Here is a 27,638-nt window from a genome sequence, read left to right on the forward strand (position 1 = left end):
ACCACCACCACCACCACCACCACCACCACCACCACCACCACCACCACACCACCACCACCACCACACCACCACCACACCACACCATAATTAGATAGCTTTAAAACACACACACACACATACCACCACCACACCACACCGTAATTCTACTTTCACCATCACAACCCACAACAAATAATAAGTTTTCTCGTCCTCCAACACCCAACCTAGCAGCAATTTTAAATCCTGCACTGAGTCCCCTTGGAGGGGTGAGCACAGGTATGGCAAGTCTAGCCTTAGACTCTACAGAATTCCTAACTTTCATTCCACGACCAGGTTGGGAGAGTAATCAAATTTGACCACTAAAGACACCACTATTACTTCCAAAAATACAACCACTGGGGAACGCCCGCTGTCAGCCCCTGCCCACTTGCAGATCTGTGTAGCCGTTTCCCAGGCAGACTTGGCCTAACTCTTCAAGAGATGTCATCACATCTTTTTTATCGAGGGCTGGAGGATTAAAGGCGGTGGAAATGGAAACCGTGTGCCTTGCCATGATTAGGTTTATACAAAATCCAAAGGCATATTGGAGCTGTTAGAAATGCAACCTTAGAACCGTAAATATTTAGCCATCCGAATTCCTCAGCGGGGTCTTCAGAGAACAGGCTTTGACTGTGGCATCCTGGAGCCCAGTGGAGTCTGCCCAGCAGCTCACCTGCCTACTCCCAGGCAAGAGATGTTCAGGACATCAGGACACAGAAGATGCTGCAGGACAGTGCTGTCCAACCGACACATACCATGGGCCAAAAATGGGAGCCACATGTGCCATTCTGAACTTTCTAGCAGCCACATTTAAAAAAAAAAAAGGAAAAGAGCCAGGTGAAATTAATTTGAATAATATATTTTACTTAACCCAATATATCCAAAATATTATCATTTCAACATGTCACCAATGTAAAAACTTATTAATGAGATAATTTACACTCCTCTTTTGGTATGAAGCCTTTGAAATCAGTGTGTCTTTTATACTCACAGCACATCTCAATTAAGACCAGCCACGCTGCATGTCCTTAAGAGCCACCACAGGGTGCTGATGGCTGTCAGAGTGGACAGCACCCTACAGTGCACCAAGAGAGAGACTGAGCACGGGACTCTCCCCATCTGGGCTTAAACCCTGGCTCAACCGTGACAAGTCACTTGGACTTTCTGAGCCTCAGTTTTCTCATCTGTTAAATGGGTCTGTGTGGATGTAAATGTGTTTGTGGGGCAAGGAGGGAGTGGGGAACGAGCAGAATGGTACCTCCCTCATAACACTGGTGTGGGGATTAGAGCAGAGAATCTATGTAAAGCCCTTAGAACAGTGCCTGGCACTGGTCTCATTCCATCCCCAATAAATTCTTCTGCAGATTCAACAACTGTTTAGTAAGCACGCACTATATGCCAGGCACTATCCTAGATGTTAGAATCACAGCAGAAGGCAAAACAGACATAGCTCCTGCCTTCATAGAGCTGACAGTGAGATGACAAAAAATAAATAAGTAAATAATAACAAAATCACATGTCAGGTGTGGATATAAGATATACAGGGGTTGTTCTTTTATATAGTTGGACCGGGGATGGAATCACAGAAATGTTAACACTGAAGCAAAGACATGAAGGAGACAAGGTTGCTAGGTACATAGGCATCAGAAGGAAGGACATTTGGGGCAGAGGGAACAGCCAGTGCAAAGGCCCTGAGGCAGAAACTTGCTTGGTGTATGGGAGAAGAAGCTGGGAGGCCAGTGTGGCTGGAGCAGAGACAGAGGTGGAGAGAGGAATGTGGACTGAGGTCAGAGAATGGCCTGGAGGCTGGATCCCACGGATGCTTGCCGGGGCCGTGGAAAGGGTATGAAGTAGGGAGCCATTGGAAGGCTCTGAGCAAAGAAGGCCTTGAACTGACTTGAGCTCGAAAAGATCCTCTCTGCTGCTCTGTGGGTGAGAGATGATAAGAGGGCAGGGGATGCAGGGAGGCCATTGACGAGGCTCTTGCAAGAACCCGGGAGGGAGATGATGGTGATTTGGGCAAGAATGGTTTCTTGCAGGGACACGTTGAAAGCAGATGGAAGATTTGCTGATGGATTGGATATGGGGTAGGAATGGGAGACGACATTGAGGAGGGCAAGGACTGTGGCCTGACCAACTGGGTTATGGGGTTACCAGTTATTTGAGATAGGAGATCTGCCATGAGTTCACCATGTACCAGGGACTCTGCCCAGTGCTTTCTACATGGGTTGTGAATCCCGACAGCCATCGTCTGAGGCAGGCACTGTTCCCATTGTACAGAGGAGATAACTGAGGATCAGAGAGATGAGATCACCCACCATACAGCAGGACTCATTGAGTTCAAATACTGGTTGTTGTTACCTCCAGAGGTCAAAGATCTCACCTCCACAGCCTCCCAGCCTCCCCAGCATCTTAGCAGAGGTGAGGACAGGAAGCTTGTCCCTCTGCTTCTCTCCCCCAAGAGCCCCCTGTGCTGATGGCAGAGGGGGCTGCTGGGGCAGGAATCATTCTTCCTCCTGAAACTTAAGACCTCCAAGCTTGGGACTTCCCTGGTGGCGCAGTGGTTAAGAATCCGCCTGCCAATGCTGGGGACACAGGTTCAAGCCCCGGTCCGGGAAGATCCCACATGCCGCGGAGCAACAAGCCCGTGCACCACAACTACTGAGCCCACGTGCTGCAACTACTGAAGCCCACACGCCACAACTACCGAAGCCCGTGCACCTAGAGCCTGTGCTCTGCAACAAGAGAAGCCACGACAACGAAGAGTAGCCCCCGATCGCCACAACTAGGAAAAGCCTGCATGCAGCAATGAAGACCCAACGCAGCCCAAAATAAATAAAATTCAATCTTAAAAAAAAAGGAAAAAAAAAAAAAAAGACCTCCAAGCCTGGGTTGTACTGGTCCTGCCTGAGAGATTCTGGAGGCATTTGCTTGGTCGATGAGTTACATGCTCTACCTCCTACAGGAGACTAGAGATTCCCATGGCTGTCGTGACCCTTTCATAGGCCACCATGAAATCTCCACGGTGAGGACCCAGCCTGTGGGACACACACCTTTGAGGGCTGCTGGGGTAAGCTGAGTAATGGCCCCCAAGGATTTTGAGGTCCACATCCTGGGTCCTGTGAATGTGACCTCACACGGTAAAAGGAACTGTGGAGATGTGATTGAGTAAAGGATCTTGAGATGGGAACATTATCCTGGATGACTGCAAGGTCCCTAAACGCAATCGCCAATGTCCTTATTAGAGAAAGGCAGAGGGAGATTTGACTGCACAGAAGGCAAAGTGATGCTGACGCAAGATGCTGGGCTGCTGGCTTTGAAGACGGAAGAGGGGCCAGGAGCCCAGGGATGTGAGGAACGTGGCTCTGGAAGCTGCAAGAGGCAAGCAAATGGTTCTCATCTGGACCCTCCAGAGGGAGGTCCACACTCTGACTTTAGTTTACTGAGACCCGTTTTGGACTCTGACACCCAAGAATGTACGAGAATAAATTGCTGACATTTTAAACCACTAAGGCTGTGGTAATTTGTGACCACAGCCCTAGGAAGCTAATACGGCCCCCTCAGTCCTTCCAATGATGACTCGGTGGGTAAGCGTGCAGGTTCTGAGGTCAGACCACCTGGGATCGTAGCATGACTCCACCACTGACAGACGGCTCCATGACCTTGGGCAACTGAAGGCATTTCTCTGAGCCAAGATTTCCTCATCTGAACATGGGGCATAAGAATAGAAGGGCCCGCAAGAATCCAGCAAGAGCCAGACCCCCTCCCCGAAACATGCACACCTGCAGCACCTTTCTCTGTGGGTCCAGGGTTCACAGTGGACCTCTTGGAGGCAGAGATGGACCAGACCTCATTCATTTTATGGGACTCCTAGCATATTAAGAAATATGGTAACAAAAACTGTGGCATATTTTTAATGTTTACATTTGAAAAGGATCAGGACATGCCATCCCCAAACATGACACTCTTGCATATTGACTATTTTGAGCTGAAGGCAATTGAAAAACACCAGATTCAGGAAGGGCTCTCTGACCACCCCCTTCTACTTCAAAGCAGGGCATAAATTTCCTATGAGGAAAGTGCCCTCCCTGTACCAGAAAGAGAACATTCCTATTACCCAAGATGGACAGTCAAGGCTGAGATGAATCTGTACGAATAAACCTACTAAAATAACCCTTATCTTCCTTTAGTTTCCCCCATGTATTTCCTGGTCACTTTCTCACAATTTACTGTCCCTAACCCCAAATCCCTTTTTCTTTGGTCTTGTCACCTCTCCACAATTTACTGTTCTTTGTTAAAATGGTATATAAGCTCTCAGACCTATCTGCTTTTTTGGGTCTTTCTTTCTTATATATGAAGGCCTCTGTCTACACATAAAAATAGTAACATCAAATAAAATATGCTCTTCTCCTGTTAATCTGTCTTTTGTCTGTTTAATTCCCAGGTCCCAGGTACAGCACTTAAGACGGTAGGGGCAAAGTCTCTTCTCTTCTTTACATTTAACAAAGCCATTCTTTTAACACTCAAATTACAGTGCTATGTGATTGTGTTATTCATGAAATAATTGTGGGATCTATAAAAATAAGACTTTAGGGTACCCTACAGGCAGAGTGAAGAGTGGTCTGGGCCATAGGGTGAGAGACACTATGGTTTGAAAGCTTGCCTTCTTGCCAACCCGGTCAGGGTTCTGGGGTGTGTGTACATCATCAGAAGTGACATTGAACTTCAACTTCCAAAGCCTTTTGAGAAGGTTTGGCCTTGTGCTGGGGACACCTATTGACTCAGTCCCCTGAAGCCTACACGAGGACCCCCAAGTCACCCCTGCACCCAACAAAACAGTGTGCACAGGTGTCACGGCAGTGGCTGGCTAGTACTCAGGGAGTCACAGTCAGGAGCACACTGGGACTGCTTTGAACCCAAAGGGGTTGATGCTGTTATTGGAAGAATGAGGGGAGGGAGGGCAAGGGGGTGTGGTGGGGAGGATAAGAGTGGAACAAATCCAACATTGCAAAGCATAAAGCAGTAGGGTAAGTAGGCTACATTACAAAGTGGCCAAGAACAGAAAACAGCCTGCAGGTTGAAATGAGTTTGCTCTTGGGCGCAGGGATTGGGGTTGGGGAAGGTGGAAACAGGAAAGGTTTCGTAGCTGATATTGTTGTGAATTTTGAGTATCTTTGACTTTTAAAATTGTGTGCCTGCATTTTTTATTTAAAAGATATGTAAGTGCAATGAAAACGTAGTAGGGGAAAAATTTGAGTCAAATAAAATAAACCAAAGTGGAAGAACAGAAAATGGAATAAAATCTCTCGTGCTTTGTGGGCTATAGGCAGCTGGTGCTGTGGTGAAAGAAAGGAAGAGGGAGGTTCCAGCAAGAGGCTGATCCGGAAAGAGGGGGATCCTGGGAAGAGGGGGATCTGGGAAGAAGGGTATCTGGGAAGAGGGGTATCCGGGAAGAGGGGGATCCTGGGAAGAGGGGGATCTGGGAAGAGGGGATCTGGGAAGAGGGGGATCTGGGAAGAAGGGGATCCTGGGAAGAGGGGGATCTGGGAAAAGGAGGCTGCGGAGGGAGGATTTTTGTCAGGCCCAAATCGAGTTGGGTCCGTGGGAACCAGGTTTTCAGAGCTGACTTGACTTTAGCTCTTTCTCTAGGTCTTCGGAGCCAGACCACCCAGAGCAAGGAGAGACACAGGGGCTGCCTCCTACCCTGCTCCCCCACCAGAAAGAGGTAAAGTCCCTCCCAGAAGCAGGCCAAGGAGCACCGGCACTGGGAAACTGGTTCATTCAGCTTTGTGGAATTGACAGGTTGGAATGGGAAGAACAAGGAATAAGAAGACGAAGAAGAGTTGACAGGACAGACTGGCCGGAGTGGCTTTGGTTTTCACAGACCTTACTTTGTCCGGTTCTCCCAACAACCAGATAGGTAGGGTGTCAAAAACATAGTAACTCCATTTACAGATAACATTAGAAAGTCCTAACCTTTTACTGGGCTCCCATTACACACCAGGCACTGGCTCAGACGTTCCTCAAGCATCATCTTACTGAAATAGGGCTGCTAGGGTTAGCATATGAAGAAAATTCAATATTTGGGACTGACTTACACAGAAAAAAATTATTCATCCTACACTGTTGATGGGAATGTAAACTGGTACAACCACTATGGAGAACAGTATGGAGGGTCCTTAAAAAACTAAAAATAGAACTACCATATGATCCTGCAATCCCACTCCTGGGCATATATCCAGAGAAAACTCTAATTCAAAAAGATACATGCACCACAATGTTCATTGCAGCTCTATTCACAATAGCCAAGACATGGAAACAACTTAAATGTCCACTGACAGATGAATGGATAAAGAAGATGTGGTACATATATACAGGGGAATACTACTCAGCCATAAAAAGGAATGGAATAATGCCATCTGCAGCAACATGAAGGGACCTAGAGATTATCATACTAAGTGAAGTAAGTTAGACAAAGACAATATCATATGATGTCACTTATATGTGGAATCTTAAAAAATGAAACAAATGAACTTATCTACAAAACAGACTCACAGACTTAGAAAACAAATTTATGGTTACCAAAGGGAAAAGGTGGGTGGGAGGGATAAATTAGGAGGTTGGGATTAACATATACACACTAATATATGTAAAACAGATCAACAGGGACCCACTATGTAGCACAGGGAACCATACTCAGTACTCTGTAATGACCTATATAGGAAAAGAATCTGAAAAAGAATAGATATATGAATATCTATAACTAAATCACTTTACTGTACACCTGAAACTAACACAACATTGTAAATCAACTATACTCCAATATAAAATATAAATAAATAAATGATTCATATTTTATCTGAAATTCAAGTTGAATGTGGCATCCTGTATCTTATTCGGCAACTCTATACTGAACCGTCACAACAACCAATAACCACAATTAGCATTCCATTTCCAAATGAAGACTCTGCACCGAAGAGAAGTTAAGTAGCTCACCCAAAGCCACACAGGGAGTAAGTGGCCAAGGTAGGACCTGTCTCTAGCCTGCACCTGTCACCACCACAATCTCCATTAATGAGCTCTGATTGTGTGCCGTCAGAGGAGGACAGCAGTCTATTCCCAGCCACCACGTCTCTGAGCACCTGCTCTGTGCCAAGCAGATCTGCCAGCCACTTTACCAAACCCATGTTGGGTATCATTGTTGCTGTCCACAGGGAAGGTAGGTTGGGAGGAGTTGTCTCCGTGCCTGGTCCAGGCGGAAGCAAAATGATCCAGGTCATTGAGGACTCTTGAGTCATGTTGTGGACGGGCTCAGTGACCTTCAGAAATCTATTATGGTCTAAAGCAGTTGGGGAAGCAACTACAGCCCGCAGACCAAATCCAGTTGCTGGTCTGTTTTGTTTGTTTTTTGGGTTTTTTTGTTTTTTGTTTTCGTTTTTTGGTAACATCTTTATTGGATTATAATTGCTTCACAATGGTGTGCTAGTTTCTGCTTTATAACAAAGTGAATCAACTATACATACACATATATCCCCATATCTCCTCCCTCTTGCGTCTCCCTCCCACCCTCCCTATCCCACCCCTCTAGGTGGTCACAAAGCACCGAGCTGATCTCCCTATGCTATGCGGCTGCTTCCCACTAGCTACCTGTTTTACACTTGGTAGTTGTGTATATGTCCATGCCACTCTCTCACTTCATCCCAGCTTAACCTTCCCCCTCCCTGTGACCTCAAGTCCATTCTCTACGTCTGCGTCTTTATTCCTGTCCTGCCCCTAGGTTCTTCAGAACCTTTTTTTTTTTTTAGATTCCATATATACATGTTAGCATACGGTATTTGTTTTTCTCTTTCTTACTTCACTCTGTGTGACAGTCTCTAGGTCCATCCACCTCACTACAAATAACTCTATTTCGTTTCTTATTATGGCTGAGTAATATTCCATTGTATGTATATGCCACATCTTCTTTATCCATTCATCTGTCGATGGACACTTAGATTGCTTCCATGTCCTGGCTATTGTAAATACAGCTGCAATGAACATTGTGGTACATGACTCTTTTTGAATTATGGTTTTCTCAGCGTATATGCCCAGTAATGGGATTCCTGGGTCGTATGGTAGTTCTATTTGTAGTTTTTTAAGGAACCGCCATACTGTTCTCCATAGTGGCTGTATCAATTTACATTCCCACCAACAGTGCAAGAGTGTTCCCTTTTCTCCACACCCTCTCCAGCATTTATTGTTTCTAGATTTTTTGATGATGGCCATTCTGACTGGTGTGAGATGATATCTCATTGTAGTTTTGATCTGCATTTCTCTAATGATTAATGCTGTTGAGCATTCTTTCATGTGTTTGTTGGCAATCTGTATGTCTTCTTTGGAGAAATGTCTCTTTAGGTCTTCTGCCCATTTTTGGATTGAGTTGTTTGTTATTTTGTTATTGAGCTGCATGAGCTGCTTATAAATTTTGGAGATTAATCCTTTGTCAGTTTCTTCATTTGCAAATATTTTCTCCCATTCTGAGGGTTGTGTTTTGGTCTTGTTTATGGTTTCCTTTGCTGTGCAAAAGCTTTGAAGTTTCATTAGGTCCCATTTGTTTATTTATGTTTTTATTTCCATTTCTCTAGGAGGTGGGTCAAAAAGGATCTTGCTGTGATTTATGTCATAGAGTGTTCTGTCTACGTTTTCCTCTAAGAGTTTTATAGTGTCTGGACTTACATTTAGGACTTTAACCCATTTTGAGTTTACTTTTGTATACAGTGTTAGGGAGAGTTCTAATTTCATTTTTTACATGTAGCTGTCCAGTTTTCCCAGCACCACTTATTGAAGAGCCTGTCCTTTTTCCATTGTATATCCTTGCCTCCTTTGTCAGAGATTAGTTGACCATAGGTGCGTGGGTTTATCTCTGGGCTTTCCATCCTGTTCCATGGATCTATCTGTCTGTTTTTGTGCCATACTGTCTTGATTACTGCACGTTTGTAGTAGAGTCTGGAGTCCGGGAGCCTGATTCTTCCAGCTCCATTTTTCTTTCTCAAGATTGCTTTGGCTATTTGGGGTCTTTTACGTTTCCATACAAATTGTGAATTTTTCTGTCTAGTTCTGTGAAAAATGCCGTTAGTAGTATGATAGGGATTGCACTGAATCTGTAGATTGCTTTGGGGAGTATAATCATTTTCACAATGTTGATTCTTCCAATCCAAGAACATGGTATATCTCTCCATCTGTTTGCATCATCTTTAATTTCTTTCATCAGTGTCTTACAGTTTTCTGCATAAAGGTCTTTTCTCTCCTTAGGTAGGTTAATTCCTAGGTATTTTATTCTTTTTGTTGCAATGGTAAATGGGAGTGTTTCCTTAATTTCTCTTTCAGATTTTTCATCATTAGTGTATAGGAATGCAAGAGATTTTGGTGCATTAATTTTGTATCCTGCTACTTTACCAAATTCATTGATTAGCTCTAGTAGTTGTCTGGTAGTATCTTTAGGATTCTCTATGTATAGTAAGACGTCATCTGCAAGCAGTGGCATCTTTACTTCTTATTTTCCGATTTGGATTCCTTTTATTTCTTTTTCTTCTCTGATTGCTGTGGCTAAAACTTCCAAAACTATGTTGAATAATAGTGGTGAGAGTGGACAACCTTGCCTTGTTCCTGATCTTAGAGGAAACGGTTTCAGGTTTTCACCATTGAGAACGATGTTGGCTGTGGGTTTGTCATGTATGGCCTTTACTATGTTGAGGTAAGTTCCCTCTATGCCTACTTTCTGGAGAGTTTTTATCATAAATGGATGTTGAATTTTGTCGAAAGCTTTTTCTGCATCTATTGAGATCATCATATGGTTTTTATCCTTCAATTTGTTAATATGGTGTATCACATGGATTGATTTGCATATACCAAAGAATCCTTGCATTCCTGGGATAAACCCCACTTGATCATGGTGTATAATCCTTTTAATGTGCTGTTGGATCCTGTTTGCCAGTATTTTGTTGAGGATTTTTGCATCTATGTTCATCAGTGTTATTGGCCTGTAGTTTTCTTTCTTTGTGAAATCTTTGTCTGGTTTTGGTATCAGGGTGATGGTGGCCTTGTAGAATGAGTTTGGAAGCGTTCCTCCTTCGGCTATATTTTGGAAGAGTTTGAGAACGATAGGTGTTAGCTCTTCTCTAAATGTTTGGTAGAATTTGCCTGTGAAGCCATCTGGTCCTGGGCTCTTGTTTCTTGGAAGATTTTTAATCACAGTCTCAATTTCAATTTAGCCTCTATGTGTTTGTACTTTTTACAGATTTTTTCCTGTAATTGATATCTAGTCTCATAATGTTGTGGTCAGAAAAGATACTTGATACAATTTCAATTTTCTTAAATTTACCAAGGCTTGATTTGTGACCCAAGATATGATCTATCCTGGAGAATGTTCCATGAGCACTTGAGAAGAAAGTGTATTCTGTTGTTTTGGGATGGAATGTCTTATAAATATGAATTAAGTCCATCTTGTTTAATGTATCATTTAAAGCTTGTGTTTCCTTATTTATTTTCATTTTGGATGATCTGTCCATTGGTGAAAGTGGGGTGTTAAAGTCCCCTACTATGATTGTGTTACTGTCGATTTCCCCTTTTATGGCTGTTAGCATTTGCCTTATGTATTGAGGTGCTCCTATGTTGGGTGCATAAATATTTACAATTGTTATATCTTCTTCTTGGATTGATCCCTTGATCATTATGTAGTGTCCTCCTTTGTCTCTTGTAATAGTCTTTATTTTAAAGTCTATTTTGTCTGATGTGAGAATTGCTACTCCAACTTTCTTTTGATTTCCATGGAATATCTTTTTCCATCCCCTCACTTTCAGTCTGTATGTGTCCCTAGGTCTGAAGTGGGTCTCTTGTAGACAGCATATATATGGGTCTTGTTTTTGTATCCATTCAGCCAGTCCATGTCTTTTGGTTGGAGCATTTAATCCATTTACATTTAAGGTAGTTATCGATAGTTATGTTCCTATTACCATTTTCTTAATTGTTTTGGGTTTGTTATTGTAGGTCTTTTCCTTCTCTTGTGTTTACTGCCTAGACAAGTTCCTTTAGCATTTGTTGTAAAGCTAGTTTGGTGGTACTGAATTCCCTTAGCTTTTGCTTGTCTGTAAAGGTTTTAATTTCTCCGTTGAATCTGAATGAGATCCTTGCTGGGTAGAGTAATCTTGGTTGTAGGTTTTTCCTTTTCATCACTTTAAATATGTCCTGCCACTCCCTTCTGGCTTGCAGAGTTTCTGCTGAAAGATCAGTTGTTAACCTTAGGGGGATTCCCTTGTATGTTATTTGTTGTTTTTCCCTTGCTGCTTTTAATATTTTTTCTTTGTATTTAATTTTTGATAGTTTGATTAATATGTGTCTTGGCGTGTTTCTCCTTGGATTTATCCTGTATGGGACTCTCTGTGCTTCCTGGACTTGATTGACTATTTCCTTTCCCATATTAGGGAAGTTTCCAACTATAATCTCTTCAAATATTTTCTCAATCCCTTTCTTTCTCTCTTCTTCTTCTGGGATCCCTATAATTTGAATGTTGGTGCGTTTAATGTTGTCCCAGAGGTCTCTGAGACTGTCCTCAATTCTCTTCATTCTTTCTTCGTTATTCTGCTCTGCGGTAGTTATTTCTACTATTTTATCTTCCAGGTCACATCCATTTTTCTGCCTCAGTTATTCTGCTATTGATTCCTTCTAGAGAATTTTTAATTTCATTTATTGTGCTGTTCATCATTGTTTGTTTGCTCTTTAGTTCTTCTAGGTCCTTGTTAAATGTTTCTTGCATTTTGTCTATTCTATTTCCAAGATTTTGGATCATCTTTACTATCATTATTCTGAATTCCTTTTCAGGTAGACTGCCTATTTCCTCTTCATTTGTTTGGTCTGGTTGGTTTTTACCTTGCTCCTTCAGCTGCTGTGTGTTTCTCTGTCTTCTCATTTTGCTTAACATACTATGTTTGGGGTCTCCTTTTTACAGGCTGCAGGTTTGTAGTTCCCGTTGTTTTTGGTGTCTGCCCCCAGTGGCTAAGGTTGGTTCAGTGGGTTGTGTAGGCTTCCTGGTGGAGGGAACTGGTGCCTGTGTTCTGGTGGATGAGGCTGGATCTTGTCTTTCTGGTGGGCAGGACCGCATCCGGTGGTGTGTTTTGGGGTGTCTGTGACCTCATTATGATTTTAGGCAGCCTCCCTGCTAATGGGTGGGGTTGTGTTTCTCTCTTGCTAGTTGTTGGCATAGGGTGTCCAGCACTGGAGCTTGCTAGTTGTTGAGTGGAGCTGGGTCTTACCATTGAGATGGAGCTCTCTGGGAGGGCTTTTGCCATTTGATATTATGTGAAGCTGCAAGGTCTCTGGTGGACCAATGTCCTGAACTCAGCTCTCCCACCTCAGAGGCACAGGCCTGACACCGGCCAGAGCACAAAGACCCTGTCAGCCACACGGCTCTTTGGAGAAATCCCTCCGAGCTACGTGAGAGGCTGTCTCCCAGGCCTATGTCCTCAGTATGTCTGCTGAATAAAACATAATTCTGAACTTTTAAGTTGTGCATTTTTTCAGTTGACACTGCCAATTAGCCATCTCCATTCCACCCTTGTGATCTGTGGCTGTTCCCCATACAGAGACCTGAATAACAGCTTGACTAGGAAAGGGATGCTGTCTGGGAGGGGGATGCAGGATTAGTGGAGCTTCATCCCAGAGCTAGCAGAAGCTTTCCCACTGCTGCAAGAGACCTACTAATCTGTTTTTGTAAAGGTTTTATTTGGACACAGCAGCCCACTCACCATCCGGACTGCAGCTGCTTTCCCGTATCGTCTGCCTGGCCCTTTACAGGAAACGTTTCACACCCTCTGCTTTACTCCTTCTGCATTGTTTGAATGAGTCCTGTGGATGTGTTGGATTTTCATTAGAGAAAAGAGAGACACCAGGGAAAATATTGCCATTTGTGTTTGAGTTCATTTCCACAGTTTGTTAATAAATCATTTTCCTTATCTTGGTGGTCCAGCCGAAGGCAGAGGTGGCTATAGAGGACCCCCTTGTCCCCTGAGTGCCTGCTTCAGGGTTGCTGATCTGAGGTCCCCCTGAGAAAGACACTGATGTTTTGAGGACCCTTAGCAAGAATTTCTTGGGGGACTTAAATTGATGGGGTTTGGAGGGGTGTTTATTTATTTATTTTGCTTTCATCCATATACCTTGTGGATCACAAAGGCAGTGGGCTTCACTCCCTGATTGGATGGTTACTTAGAGGTAAACTTATTCAGTATTGGTCTCCAATAAATGAGATTCTTTCATACATCAATAAGTTTCCTATAACAAATTATCACAAAGTGAACAGCTCGAGAAAATGTATTATCTTATAGTTCTGGAGGTCAGAAGTCCAAAACCCAGGTCAATGGGCTAAAATCCAGGAGCTGGGAGGCTTGCACGCCTCCCAGAGGCTCTAGGGGAGACGCGGTCCCCTTCCCTTTCCTAGTGTCCGAGGCCACCTGCTCTCCTTGGCGTATTTCACCTTCAGCGCCTGCAGCACAGCATCTCCCAACCTGTCCCCACCTCTCCCTCTGACTCCAACTCTTCTTACTTCCTTTTTCTTTTTAAATTTATTTAGTTTATTTATTTATTTATTTTTGGCTGCGTTGGGTCTTCGTTGCTGCACACGGGCTTTCTCTAGTTGGGCGAGCGGGAGCTACTCTTCGTTGCGGTGCGTGGGCTTCTCATCGCAGTGGCTTCTCTTGTTGCGGAGCAGGGCTCTAGGCGCGTAGGCTCAGTAGTTGCGGCTTGCGGGCTCTGGAGCACAGGCTCAGTAGTTGCGGCTCACGGGCTCTGGAGCACAGGCTCAGTCGTTGTGGCTCGCGAGCTTAGGTGCTCCGCAGCATGTGGGATCTTCCCAGACCAGGGCTCGAACTGGTGTCCCCTACATTGGCAGGCGGATTCTTAACCACTGCACCACCAGGGAAGCCCTGACTTCCTTTTATAAGGACCTTTGTGATTACACTGAGCTCACCCAGATAGTCCAGGATAATCCTCGCATCTCAAGATCCTTAACTTAATCACATCTGCAAAGCCTTTTGCCACATAAGGCCACCTATTCACCGGTTCTGGGGATTACAAAATGGACACCTTTGGGGGGTATTATTCTGCCCACCACAGCATGTACAGTCTTATTTCTGGCTTTGTTTTATATTTCTATTATATCCCTATTCTTCTTCGTCTGTTTTCCTTTTCTCCTGACTTCTGATTTATGTTTTTACCTTATGTTTCATATACCCTGCAAGCATCTTTGCATTTTCTTAGAAGGAAAAGTAAAAATAAGTTGATAAATATTTCCAAACGCAGCAGGTACTTGCTAATTTGACACCTAACCACTTGCATTCCCAAGCTTGGTTATGGGGCTGTGAATGTCAGTTTGCTGCATCAGACTGTATGCTTGCCCCCAGGAAATGAGGTGCTGCTTGGGCACACCTGTCCACCAGCAGGCGTGACCTCAGGACTCCACAGGATTGGACCAGGTGGAGAGCTGGGCCACCCAAGCTTTGAAGTGGGCTACGAGAGGACTGCAGTGACTGCAGGCCTTGCTGGAGGAGGAGGGCTCTGAAGATTAGAGGAGAAGGAGGCAGCCACATGAAGAGCTGGCCTCCCTTCCCAGGCTGACATAAAATCAACCTCAATCATCAATGGCTGTTTCCTGAGCAGCTCCAATGTCCTCAGAAGAAGCAGAATGGTGGGTGTGGGATGCTCAAGGCAGAAGAGGGCTCTGAGAGGAACTAGCCTTGCTCCAAGCCTGCTCTGCCACCTCCCTGCTTGGTGACCCAGGGACGAATCCCTTGGTCCCCTTGGGCCTCAGTTTCTTCTCGTGTAGGCTGCAGATAATCACAATGATGCCTGAAAAGCTCTTGGAACTGAATCTGGCCAACAGGGCACAGAGGGCCAGCTCCAGGATTTGCAGGGCCCAGTGCAAACTGAAAATCTGGGCTCTTGTTCAAAGAGTATTAAGATCCATAAAAAGTATTGAGAATTTCAAGACAGCCATAGCAGAGCATTAAAATGTGTGGCCCTTTTGGGTTCAGGGCCCTGTCCCACTGCCCAGGTCACACACCCAAGAAGTCGGAAAAAAGAATTGGCCACAAAGAGATGCAGATGGGAATCCCTCTACCTGGCACTGGGCCTTCCAGGGAGCCAGGGGGCTGGGGTCATCAGGGGCCTGGTGCGGGGTGGAACCAAATTAGGAAACCACAGGGGGCATCTCCTCAAACCACTCAGCTCCACATTTGCACAAGCCCTCAGCTAAGGCCGTCTCAGCCTCTCGTGTTGCACACAGACACGGGCCTCTGTGGCTGGGGGGTCAGTGTCCAGAAAGGGCAAGTGACGTGCCCAAGTCACGATGCAGGTGATAGAGCCCAGCCCAGGACCCGAGTTCTCTCCTTCCTGCCGGCAGTGACCTTGAGCAAAGCGTATTAAGCCTTCTGAGCCCTTGTGCTTCACCCCGTTGTTACTGCATCCATTAATACCACAGATTCCGATGGCGAGTCAGCCGTGAGCCTGGCACGGCTCCCTCCCGGTGAGGAACAAGGCAGCCTGGCCTCGCGGTCCCTACCTTCCGGGGGCGGCGCTGCGAAGACAGTGCAACAACGGGATGGGACGGTGAGTAACGCGGGATGTGGGCGGGCGCGGGGTGAGGATGCAGCGGCGCTGGAGTTATCCATGGGCCCTCTGGGGCAGCCATGGTGAGAAAGGCAGAGCATAGACTCCCAGGCGAGGTGGCGCCCTTTGCCTGAGAGCATCCCTCTGGAGGAGGAGACAACTGGCGGTTCTTAGCAGCCGGGTGCCTGAGACCCGTGGGCTCTGAGGAGGGGACAGCTGAGCAAGGGCATGGGTGCGTATCTGAGGGAAGAGCGACTCATGCAAGTGCGGAGGCCCTGCGGAGGGAGTGAGACTGCCGCCTCAGAACGGGGGCAGCGAACCCCTCTGCCTGGCCACTTGACTTCATGAATGTAGTTTTATGGGCCCACAGCCACGCCCCCCCCAGTTTCCTCTCTTTTCCAGCTGCTGCAGCATTTCGAGGGCACAGCTGAGCAGCTGCAACAGAGCCCAGAAGGCCTGCAAAGTGGGGTGACCAACCGTCCCTGCTTGCCTAGGACCAAGGGGTTCCTGGGGACGCAGGTTGCAGTGGTACCGGTAGGAGAGCAGCCACTAACCACGCCGCCAAACATATCAACCATCTGGCCCTTTACAGAAGAACTCTGCCAGCTCCTGCCTGGGAGCCACTGAAGGCAGGCCAGTGTGGCTGCAGCAGAGCAGTGGGAGGTGAGGCGGCACAGACAGGCAGGTGGCGGCGCGGTGACAGGCCCTGCCGGGGAGTGTGCGGTCACAATGCTACCTGCCCCTCCTGGATGCGGACAGCATCACGTGAGCAAGCGTCCGCCAAGTATCCACCGGGCCCAGGCTCAGAGGAAGCCCCAGAGAACAAAGGGGATCCTGTCTGTATTATCACCTCCCTTGAGGGTGTTGTCCCCCGCATGCCTCGCCTCTGCCACTGCTCGCAGATCCCAGAGCTCGCTGTCAACTTGCATCCCAGCCGGGACACGAGGAGGCTGGGGCACGGGGAGGGGGCTCACCAGAAACTGACTTCAGAGACCAGAATCCCCTAATCTGCAACATTTCACTCAACCTCTAAACAGGTCGCAGAGCCTGTCAAAAGCATCCAACTAGGAGAAGCTCAGGGGAGGGGAGGAAGTGTGCAAACGAGACACAGTCGTGGGAGGTCCGTTACCAGCAGCCTTTCCTACGCGATGTCGGCGAGGGGGCAGGGGCCGTCCGCAATGTCAGCAGTGTGGAAGGAAACACTGATGTTAATTCTAAAGAACAAGGTTTTGTTTTATTTACTTTCATCCAGAGCAGAGCATTTTCAACATAAGCTCGTCATCCTGACCACCACTAAGCCCACAGCATTTTCCCACACACGGCCTTTTTCTCTGAAAAAGGGGGTGGGAGGGTGAGCGTGTGTGGCTCTTCTGTGTGTTTCTGGAAGGGCTGGCTTCAAGTGAGGGTGCTGACAGCTGTGTGGAATCAGGTTTGTGACTTCAGATGAATCTATTTTGAACTCTTAAATTCCTGTAAGGGGCAGGAAGGGGAGAGAAATGAACTTTGGAGTGATCTGAGAGATCAGGGGTTTGCATGTCAAATAAAAATTAGGGGGTTAAGAGGAGACACGGGATTAGCATTATAAACTGTCAGCTTCTGTTGTTCACTCACTCAACAAATATTGAACAAGCTGCTATTCAATGGAAGGTTCCAGAAAACAGGTCCTTTGGTGGACATAAGAATAAGTACATGAAGAAACCCATCCACACCTAGAGACTGTCATACAGAGCGAAGTGAGTCAGAAAGAGAAAGACAAATATCGTATAATATCACTTATATGTGGAATCTAGAAAAATGGTACAGATGAACTTATTCGCAAAGCAGAACTAGAGTCACAGATGTAGAAAACTTATGGTTACCAAGGGGGGGAAGACGGGGTGGGATGAATTGGGAGAATGGGACTGACCTATACGCACCACTATGCATAAAATAGATAACTAATGAGAACCTACTGTAGAGCACAGGGAACTCTACTCAGTGCTCTGTGGCGACCTAAATGGGAAGGAAATCTAAAAAAGAGGGGATATATGTATACGTATAGCTGCTTCACTTTGCTGTAGAGCAGACACTAACGCAACATTGTAAAGCAGCTATAGCCAATAAAAATTAATAATAAATAAATAAATAAGTTCTTCCCACCCATCGAGGCTCAAAGGAAAAGAGGATCCCATCCACCCCTCGGTGGTCATCGCAGACTGCTCACTCCGAGGCTGCAGACTGGGGCCTGGGGTGGGCTTTCGTCTGTCTCACGTGGTATCGGCTGGCACTTTTTTAAAAAGTGGGTTATTTGGCAATATGAAATGTGAGGAGTTTTGTAGACTCGGAAGATTCAGGAACGTTGAGCCTGCATCCCCACAGGGCAGCCGTAGCTGGAGGTGAGGAGGGACGGCTGCTCCCTAGAGACCGGTGTTTCTCAGCTGGGCGGGATTTTACTCTTCAGGGGACATTTAGCAACAACTGGCAACATTTTTGTTTGTTACAAATGGGGGGAGGGTGCTACTGGCATCTACTGCGTGGAGTTCAGGTATGATGGTAAACATCCTACCGCACCCAGGCCAGCTCCCCAGAATGAAGACTACGCAGGCCCAAGTGTCGATAGGGCCGAAGGCAATCAGCCCTGCTGCAGACGGTGTGCAGGGCCCAGTTTGCCACAGTCTGCACCGCTCCCTATTGCTTCCCAGAGAGCGAAGCCCAGAGTGAGTTGCCCTTTGTCATCTTACATGGGGTCCCGTCATTAGTTTTCATTACTGTCTGGCCCTATTTTAACAGGATCCTATTTTAACACGTTTCTACTTTTGACTCTGTGGCCAGTTCCCACGCATGCCCCCCCTTGCCTCCCACTGCAGGCCGCTCATCTTTCTATAACTTAAATCTGATCCTGTTACATCCCCATCCCTCAGGCTAGGCTATGGAATGGATGTCTCTTATTGAAGATGGAAGAGGACAAAGGGAGAAGGAGCCTGGACCCCTGACCGCATCAGCCTGAACAACCGCACTGAGATACGAAAGGGAAACCGACTTCTATCCAGCCCTGGTCACTGTTAGTTTGACCTTTGGTACAGCAGCCACTGTAGTAACCTAATAAGGTAAGTTAGTGTCAGAGGCTCAAGGATGTGACCCTGGCTGATTTCGTGGCCTTAGGCTGACATCTCTGACTTCAGTTCCCCGGAAACTGAAATGGAGCATTTGTGTAATTTCTGGGGCCTTTCCAGTCCCAGTTTCCTAGGTCTTGCTTCATCGCCATTCCCATCCCCAGTTTCCATGAGAGAAACACACCGGGCTGTGTCTCCTGTGTCACTGGGGCCCTTCTCACGGCCCACCTGGGGGCAAAGAACACAATTTGGGAAGTGCTGCCTGGATGACCCCTTCCTTCTGACACTCTTACTCTGTCATCTTCCAAGGAAAGGTGTGTAGAAACGGCTGCACTGGAGACTTCTCCATCTGGTGTGGGAATCCTAAGGAAGACAGGGGTCTGAGAGGTTCCCCCGCAGGAAATGAAGGAATTAGTGACACTACTTCATTTCTTCCAGGAAAGAAAGCTATGACTTGAACTCAAAAGATTGCCTCAAACTATAATACCTGCCAGGAAAACCTTGACATGCCGGAGCCTGGGGCAGTCTTCACAAGCTACCAGGGGTGAAGGATCATTTTTTTCTATTGTCAACACATTGCAGACCAATATGTGGTCCTACCGTGCGTGGCTACCAGCCGCACCATCTGTCTATCCTCTGTTCAATGAAACGAGATGCTGGTCGGAGGCTTCGATGTGGTACAGGGTCCGACAGCTGTACAGGTTTCTCAGCATTCTCCCCTAAATCCCTCAAAGACAAGTAGTCCACTTTTCTCCGATGGGCGCCAAAACCTCAAACCACACTTTGAGTGGGCATGGTCTAGGGCATTTGCTTGCCCTTGGGAGAAACTCACTGGAGCTAGAAGGTACAGATCGGGGTGTAAGTTGAGCCAAGCTGGAGGCTGTCACTAGCTAAGCTAACCATCTGTAATTTACCTCTTAGAGTAGAAGGTGTTGTATTGGATAAAACACATTTCCCCCCAAAGAGGTCAACACCAAACTGAGCTTAAGCGAAAGACAGAACTCCTAAAGGAGTGGTGGTATCTGGGAGATCCAATAGTTGGGTGTTGCCAGGCCTGGGGAGGGGGCTTGACCAGGATGTAGGATCCCAACCCTTTCTCTCTCCAGCTCAGGTCTGTTTTTCTCCCCATCACCGTGTGAAGCACTATGACCCTGTTTCTCTGCTGCTCTTAGAGGTGACCACCCAGCTCCTACTGTGGCTACTTATGGCCTTTTGAGGTTGTACCTTTGAAGAAAAGAGAACCCCCCTGCCCCTACCACACGCCAGCAAACTGAGGCCTGGATCCTTGCCGTCATGCTGACTGCCAGCCAGGGGTGGGGTGCTCTCAACTCCTGAGGCCGCTCCCAGGTCTGTACCAGGTGGTCCCTCCATCAGCAACAAAACGTGAGTCCTTCTCACATGTTGGATCTCTCTCACTTCTTCTTCTGCTACCTGCCAGAGAAAGCTCTCTGCTTTCCAGGGGCTCATGTGATTAGAATGAGCTCGTCCAGGTAATCTCCCTTCTGATGAGCTCAAAGTCAACTGATCAGCAGCCTTAATTACATCTCAAAATCCCTTCTGCTGTATAAGGTGCCATGATCACAGGAGTGATAACTCAGCATAGTCACAGTTCTGGGGTTAGGGCAGGAAATCTTGGGGACACCATTTTGGAATTCTGCCAACCACAGAAGGACCGTGCCATCAGAGATGTGTCTTTTTTTATTAGGGAGGGAAGGCTTTCCAAGGATACCCCTGCCAGATTCCCTTGGGGTCCCACTGGACAGGACTGGGTCACATGCCCATCCTGGCTGCAGAGGAAGCTGGCAAACAGGCCTCTGGTACTTTCAGCCTCTATCACGGACTTAAAGGGTTTGGTCAGAAAGGAAGAAGATGGAGGGAGGAGATGGCTGTTGGGAGGCAGCAATCTTTTTGGCCACACATGCTCAGACCAAGGGTTTTCTATTCCTCTTTGTCCAACTCATTTCCTTCATTTTGTAATGAAGTATTGACTGATTTACTCCTTCATTGTCTGTCTTTCCCCAAAGACTGGTCTTTATCTGTGGAGTCTTCCAAAGAAGCAGCACCCGTCACTCATGAACAAGGTCCTTAATACCCACCGCCCCCAAATGTAGGAGGAAAGTGCTCTGAAGTTTTGGTGGTAACTTGTATCAGTTAGCCTTTGCTGTGTAACAAATCATTCCACGCTTAGTGGTATCAAACAGTGAATGTGTTTTTTAAACTTTTCATGATTCTATTGGTTGGCTGGGCTGTCTCTGGTCCGGGTTGGTTCGGCAGGTGGCTGGCTGATCTAGAATGGCCTCACTCACGTGCCTGGGGTCATGTCTGAGATGGCTGAGCATGTCTCCGTGTGCTTGTGTTCCTGGTGGCAGAAAGGTCTCCTGCAGGAGCAAGGGATGGCAAACCCAGTGCAGAAGCACTTTTCAGTCTTCTGCTTGTATCATGTTTGCTAACCTCCCATTGGCCAAAGCAAGTCACACAGCCAAGCCAGATCCAAAGGGTGGACAAATAAACTCCATTTCTTGATAGGAGAAGCAACAAAATATTGTGACCATTTTTCCCCCTTACTGGGGTCTTTATTTAGCACAGATTTCTGTGAAGCAGAACATTGTTTCCCAGTGGCCAAGTGATACTCACACAGTTGTCAACTCTATTCTCATACATGAAAAGAGGCAAATTCCAACCATTCAGCCATCCAGCCCTGATGGGAATAGTTCTTAGACAATCAAACAGTAGGAGCCAGGAACACTTAAATGAATTTTCCTAAGAAACATTCAATCCTGGTTCCAATCATCTCTACTCCACTCAAGTTTTCCATTTTGGGGGAAAATCCATTTTATGCCCGAAGTTTTCATATCTCGACATTATGAAGTCACTGTTGTTGACAACTAAACCAAACTTCTCACGAAATGCAGCCACATTCATCTGTCAGAGAGAAGGTGTCCTTTCAGACACCTTGACCACCTTTTCATCACAATCTGCAGGCATCTGTCAAAATGTACTGTACCTTATAAATATGTATAATGCCAGTTCTCATATTTTGTGCTAGGAGAGGGTATCAATGCTACAATTAATTAGTCTAATTTGCATTCAAGACTGTACATAATTAATTTCTTCATTAAAAGCTTTCAACATTTCTTTGCAAAAGTGCAAAAGATCATTGATGAGGTTTGAAGAAGCAATTAGTTACAAAATACGTCAATGCCGGAATGGGAAGGTAGTAACAGGAGAACCCCATGCCATTCAAAGCCGAGGTGATCCTGTGACTTAGAGATGTTTGTTTTTCACCGGATCTGTTCCAGGTTGTCATTTTCAGGTGAAGACAATTCTTCTCATTTTTTCCTCCTCCCCAAGCTGTTTTTCCCCTTATGTGGTGTCTATGAGCTGCTGGTGAAGAGCTTTAATCAGAAATATCTGACAAATAGAAGATTCTTGGCCTATCCTTGTGGTGTTCTGTGGGGCAGACTCCTGGAAAAATCAAGTACATTCCTCCTCATATAACCACTGCCATAATGTTGATTAAGAAAATAATAATAAACTATACTGGGCGCTTGCTATTTCTAAGGCACCACTAGAAGTTTTATACGCATGATTTCATTTCACGCTCACAAAACATTTTACTATTATTACTCTCTATTTAATATGTTAGGACAGGAGTCGACATGTTATGGCCCGGGGGCCAAATCTGGCCACGCTCATTCATTTACCATCAGTGGCAGAGGTTGCGAAAGAGAACATACAACCCTCAAAAATGAAAATATTTACCATCTGACATTGTATGAATTTCCTGCTGCTGCTATAACAAATTACCACAAACCTGGTGCCTTAACACCAATGTATTTTCTTACAGTTCTGGCGGTCAAAAGTCTGAAATGGGTCCCACTAGACTAAAATCAAGGTGTTGACCCAACATTGTTAATCAACTAGGCTGCAACATAAAATAAAAAATTTTTTAATTTTCAAAAAATTTAAAAATCAAATAAATTGAAATAAAATCAAGGTGTGGACAGAGCTGTCCTTCTGGAGGCTCTGGGAAGAATTCGTTTCCTTGCCTTTTCCAGCTTCTAGAAGCTGCCCACATTCCTTAGCTCGTGGCCCCTTCCTCCATCTTCAAAGCCAGCAATGGCCAGTGGAGCTGTTCTCCTCTTGCACTCTGACACTACACCTCCTGCCTCCCTTGTTCCCTTATAAGAATCCTTGTGGTTACATTAATCCCACTTGGATAATCCAGGATAATCTCCCCATCTCAAGATCCTTAACCCAATCACATCTGCAACGTCCCCTTTTGCAGTGAAATGAAACATATTCACAGCTTCCAGGGATTAGGATACAGACATCGAGAGCCACTGTTCCACTGAACGTTAAGTCCTTTGCAGAAAAAGCTCTTGATAAGGAAGCTGTTTGGTTAGTTGACAGTCTTATCTTCCGGGCGGGGGCGCATATATCTCTTGCAGCAAGCAATTCTGTTTGGCTTGGTCTCTGTATTGTTTAAAACAGACACAGGGAATTCTGTTGGCTTCATTTCTCAAATACCTAGTGTGTAGCAGGAGTTCAGTTAATATTTGTTGAGTAGATAGATGGATGGATGGATGGATGGATGGGTGGGCGGATAGACGAATGGCAGCATGACTTACCTAAAGTCCAATAACTAGTTAATGAAGAAACCAGAATTTGAATTCAGGGCTGTTTGACTCCAGACAGGTCACTCGTTCCAATGTTCTTACACCCTAAGCTGCCCACATTCCTTAGCTCACGGCCCCTTCCTCCATCTTCAAAGCCAGATGGCCTCTTAGGGTGGAGGAAAGGCAGTATCTCTCTCCCTCTACCTACTTACAGCTCCTTACCATTTACATCTGAGCTATCTCCTTATTTAAACTGCAGTGGACTGGAATTTTGCTTCATAACTCATGGACAGTCGGGAGTGGAAAAAATTCTCTACCCATGCTAATTCTTGTTGTTCTTTGCTAACTTCTACATTGGTTAGGGCAGAGATGCCACTAGCCTGAGAGATACCATGAAACTAGAAATCAGCAAGATCTGATCTTGCCTCCGTTTCCCTTCTGCACATCTTCTTTCCCCCCCTCCAATTCTTTCCTCTACAGTGTGTTGCAGCAGAGGCTCCAAAGGCAAGAGCGTGGCTCTGTCTCTTTAGTCACGCAACAAACATTTGCCCAGTCAACAAACCACCCAGGAGAAATGGACGTTCAAGTACCTTCTTTGTCTCTTGATGGTGCCCACAACACACTTTCCCCTCCCAGGGCCCGCTTATGGGAGGGAGGAGAAACGGTGACAGTCCCGAGCTCTCCTAGAACAGGCTTACCTGCTGCTTGTCGATTAGGAGAAGATAAATAAGCCACTTTACCCCTCTTGAACCTTTCTTCCCTCCTCACTTAAACAGCGATAACTGTATCTCATAGAGTGGACATGAAGACACCCTCCCTCCACTCCATTTTAAGTAAATTTTTTTTTAATATTTATTTTATTTATTTATTTGGTTGCGCTGGGTCTTGGCTGCAGCGGGTGGGCTCCTTAGTTGCAGCATGATGTGGGATCTAGTTCCCTGACCGAACTAGGGATCGAACTCGGGGCCCCTGCTTTGGGAACGCGGAGTCTTCACTGCTGTGCCATCAGGGAAGTCCCCATTTTAAGTAAACTTTTGATTGAAGTGTAGCATCCGGTAAGTCTGCACAACATTTTGAATGAATGACTCGGACTGACTGATGCATAAGCCACTGGGCACAGGTGCTATTCATTCATTCATTCATTCATTCATTCAGCAAATATCAATTAACCACCTGCCAGTACCGAGCACATTTCTAGGAGCCGAGCAAACACCAGAAAACAAAACGTTGTCATGAAACCTCGTCCTCCTGGGACTTACAATTAAACAAAATTTTAAAATAAAGCAGGGGGTGTCTGATAGCAGTGAACTGCCTGGAGAAAAATAAAGCAGGGGAGGGGACTAGAGGTGAGCATTAAGGGCGGTGGTCAGGGTGACAGTCAGGGGAGACCTTCAGAGGTGAGTCTGTGGCTCCCTGGGACGTGCAGACAGAGGGGACAGCAGCCCACGCTGAGAGCAGGCCTGATGGGTTCCAGAAACGCAAGGAGGCCAGCGCGGCGGGCTGAAACGTGCAGGGGGCTGGTGTGAGCAGCCAGGGGGCCAGGTTCCAGGGTCCTGGGGGCCTTGGTTCTACCCTGTGTGTAAGGGGAGTCGCTGGAGCCGCAGTGAGATCCTACCTGGCTTAACAGGGCTCCTCCAGCTGCCAAATTAACAGCCAGCAGGGAGCCTGGCGGAGGCTACTCTGGAATTTCAGTGCTCTCTATGTACTGTTTCTGCTGTAACAGAAAACCTTGTGAAATGAATTCTGCATATTTACTGCTTGCAGTACATAACACACGTCTCCACACATTATACGTTGATATATACGTATTACCCTACAGGACTGGGTGCACAAGCCAGCGCTCTAAGGAGATCTCAGGGATTTTCAAGGCTACGTTTTGCCCTAGAAGATGTTCGCCTTTCTCGCTGACTTTAGCATCCTGCCCTAGCGTTATGCCACACTAACTGCATACACCTGCCCAGGTTTATATGCCCTTGCCCCAAAGACAAGGGCTCTTCCCTGGCTCTAGCTCATCCAACTACAAAAAATCCCCGACAAATATTTGAATTGAAGTAGTCCTACCTCCTTGCATAGTAGGGAGGCATTTTGCAGAGTTCAGTCATTAAGAGATCATCTGGGTTCAAGCAGACCTTGCCTGTCTCATCATAGCCGTGTTCCAGCCCTAGAACAGTGCCTGCCACACAGAGACTCTCAACAAAGATCTGTTGAATGAATGGATTCCTTCAAAGCAAAAGATAACGTGACATTCAGAACAAATGAAAATAGAAAACTGAAGAGTTTAGGATTTTATGCATCAGGGTTTTGGGGGGATAACAGTGACTTTTGCTAAGATCTCTTGAAATCCGGTGCAGCTGAATTAAACAACATGAAAGAGCAGGTAAAAGGGCAGGTGTGTGTCTCCAAGTTGAGGTCACACCTTTCGCAAAACCGTAATGGTTTGACTGACAGTCTTAGGAGAATCCTTCATTCCCTTTGTAGCGAAGGAGGAGATTAAAGGGTCCCGTTCAAAGCACGATCCTGGCTATCAGTGGGCCTGGCATTTCAAATGCTTTCAGCCACTCTTCACAAGAGCTTATGCTTACAGGGGTCAGGAGGATCTGGGGTGTTGCTAGCCACTCAGGCAAGAAGTCCCTCCCTCTAAGAACATGCTGGAAGGCTGGTGATTGGGCAGGCAGTGAGGGGTACGGAGAAGGAAGAAGCTGGACCCAGACAGAACCGGGCACGTCCTGCCCCCAACAAGTGTCTGGCCTGTCTGTGTACAGAGAGTTAACAGACTCCTTCATATGTTGACTTGCCGTATGGTACCGGGGACTTGAGTACTGGGAAAAGAAAGATGATTAAGAGACGATCCCTTCCCTGGGGGTTCAGGGACAATTTAGAAATACTTGATTGTTTATTTACACAAACGGCATTCATTTCTGAAGTTTTGCAAGGTTAAATAATCTACACAAAAAGGATTACAAAAATAACAAACAGAAACATCACAATGTGTGATGGGGTAGGGCTAGGAGGGGGTGATCTTCCAATGAAGTCTAGAGCAGACGTGAAATCCCAGACAGCAGTCATACCCCACCTCCAGCCACATCCTCTAGTAAAACAACGAAGAGCCACAGCCACAGACCGCACAAAACTGAGAAGCAGTGAGCGCAAGTCTCGGCTCCAACGAAAGAATCCTCCAGAAATCATCCTCTGGCAACAGCTTCTTTACTGGGGAGAGAGATCATTGGGTGGGAACTCAAGGCCAGCTCCGAAGACCTCATTAGCCCAGGGATCCCTGCAGCCCCCAGCCCATACACCTTACTCTTTCTGCCCTTGGAAACAGTGAATACAAAGAATACACTGCTCAGACTTTGTTGACGATTAAATTGCACCCCAAGCCCAACAGACTGTGAGCTCAGAATCTGGGGAGCATGCAAAGATCAGAGAAGATGGGGAATCATTCTAAATAGTGCATAATTAATCATGATGCTTCAGTTTTCCAAAACTCCTACTCAGACAATAAAGGGATTCATGTACTGGCTCAGAATCAGAAAAGTCAAGAGTAATGTTAGTTTCAGGCAAGGCTCGATCCAGCAGCTCATGCATATCGCCAAGGACTTGGTTTCTCTCCACCTCTTCTTTCTTCGTTCTGCAGTGAGTTTGTCTCCAGGCTGCACCGAACAACTGCCAGCAGCTCCAGTCTCTCCCTCTTTGGTAGCTAAATGGTGCACTCAGTTTTAAACTCCAAATCTTTACACTGTACACATGATGCAGCACAAGAGAGCTTTCTTTTTCCAGAAGCCTCTATAAATATCACTTCATATCAGATTTTTTAAATAATATTTTTTTAAACTTTAGGATAGTTTCAGATTTACAGGAGAAAATTGCAAAGATAGTACCGGGAGTTCCCATACACCCCACACCTTGCTTCTTCTATTGTTAACATCTTAGATGAGTATATGTCACGATTAATAACCAGTGTTGATACAAGATTATTAACTAAAGTCCAAAGTATATTCAGATTCCCTTAGCTTTTCCCTAATGTCCTTTTTCTGGTTCAGGATCCCACCCAGGACGCCACATGACACTTAGTTGTGGTGTCTCCCTTGGCTGTGACAGATTCTCATTTTCCTTGCTTTTGATGACTTTGGCAGTTTGGAGGAGAACTGCTCTGATATTCCCTAGACTGTCCCTCATTTCAGATTTGTCTGATGTTTTCTCATGAATATCCTGGGGTCATGAGTTTGGGGGAGGAAGACCCCACAGGTAAAGGGCCCTTCTCATCACATCATATGAA

This window comes from Aethalodelphis obliquidens, unplaced genomic scaffold (assembly GCF_003676395.1).
Source record: "Aethalodelphis obliquidens isolate GAN/ISIS:26980383/991018 unplaced genomic scaffold, ASM367639v1 scaffold57, whole genome shotgun sequence".
NCBI lineage: Eukaryota > Metazoa > Chordata > Mammalia > Artiodactyla > Delphinidae > Aethalodelphis > Aethalodelphis obliquidens.